The sequence below is a fragment of the Chrysochloris asiatica genome, unplaced genomic scaffold (assembly GCF_000296735.1).
Source record: "Chrysochloris asiatica unplaced genomic scaffold, ChrAsi1.0 scaffold00028, whole genome shotgun sequence".
In the NCBI taxonomy this organism is placed as follows: domain Eukaryota; kingdom Metazoa; phylum Chordata; class Mammalia; order Afrosoricida; family Chrysochloridae; genus Chrysochloris; species Chrysochloris asiatica.
This window is the reverse complement of record NW_006408546.1, coordinates 18,742,831-18,744,121: the sequence shown is the minus strand read 5'-3', so window position 1 is coordinate 18,744,121 and position 1,291 is coordinate 18,742,831. Positions and strand designations below refer to the sequence as shown.

At 36.2% G+C, this 1,291-nt stretch overlaps 1 protein-coding gene across 1 annotated transcript in view; it reads right to left on the bottom strand.

Annotated features, from left to right (window-relative positions):
* The window catches only part of CLSTN2 (calsyntenin 2), a 617,054-nt gene that overhangs the window by 466,191 nt on the left and 149,572 nt on the right, over positions 1 to 1,291 (bottom strand). The gene's annotated exons all lie outside the window — the stretch shown is intronic.

The following is a 1,291-nucleotide window of genomic DNA, read 5'->3' as shown; positions in this document are numbered from 1 at the left end:
ATCCAAGCCTTATTCAAAAGAGAACATGGAACTAGGAATATCACTGCTGATATTAGATGGATCTTAGCTAAAAGCAGAGGATACAAGAAGGACATCTACTTGTTCTTTATTGACTATGCAAAGGTTTTTGACTGTGTGGATCATGACAAACTATTGATAACACTGGTAAGAATGGATATTCTAAAAGACTTAATTGTGCTCTTGAGGAACTCATACCTAGATCAAAACACAGTTGTTAGAACAGAACAAGGGGATACTGCATTATTTCAATCAGCAAATGTTTGTTCCAGTGTTATATCCTTCCATTAAATTTATGCAATCTGTCTGTTGAAAAAATAATCTGAGAAACTGGATGATATGAAGAAGAACATGACATCAGGATTGACGAAGACTCATTAACAATCTGCAATATGCAGATGATACAACCTTGCTTGTTAAAAGTGAAGAGGACTTAAAATATTTACTGATGAAGATAAGAGACTACAGCCTTCGATATAAATTACATCTCAGTGTTAAGAAAACAAAAATCCTCACCACTAGACCAATAAATAACATCATGATAAATGGAGAAAAAGATTGAAGTTGTCAATTCATGGATGCATCAGTTACAATACAAAAGGACATGTTTCATTAGGCAAATCTGCTGCACAAGGTCTCTTTAAAGTGTTCAAAAGCAAAGATGGTAATTTGAGGATTAAGGTGTGTTTGACCCAAGCCATGATGTTTTCAATCTCCTCATCTGTATGTAAATGTTGCACAATGAATATGGAAGACTATAGAAGAATTGATGCATTTAAATTATGGTGTTGGAAAAGAATATTAAAAGTACCATGGACTGCTAAAAGAACAAACAAACTTGTGTTATAAGAAGTACAAGCAGAATGCTCGTTAGAAGCCAAAATGGTGAGACTTTGTCTCTCATATTTAGGACATGCTATCAGGATGAACCAGTCCCTGGAGAAGGACATCGTGCTTGTTAAAGAGAAAGCCCCCCAATAAGATGTATTAGCACAGTGACAATAGCAATGGACTCAAACATAACAATTGTGAGGATGATGTAGGATGGGACAGTGTTGTATTCTGTTGTGTGTAAGGTCACTATGAGTCAGAACTAACTCGATGGCACAACAACAATGATGATGTTAAGAGTGATCCAGGACATCAGGAAGACCTCAGCCAGGGAGGGACACCTCTTTCTTTCCCACTTTATGTCTTCATTTGCAGAAACCTCTCTTCCTGTCCCACAAACCAAAACCCACTGCTATTAAGTTGATTTTGACTTTTTTTTTTT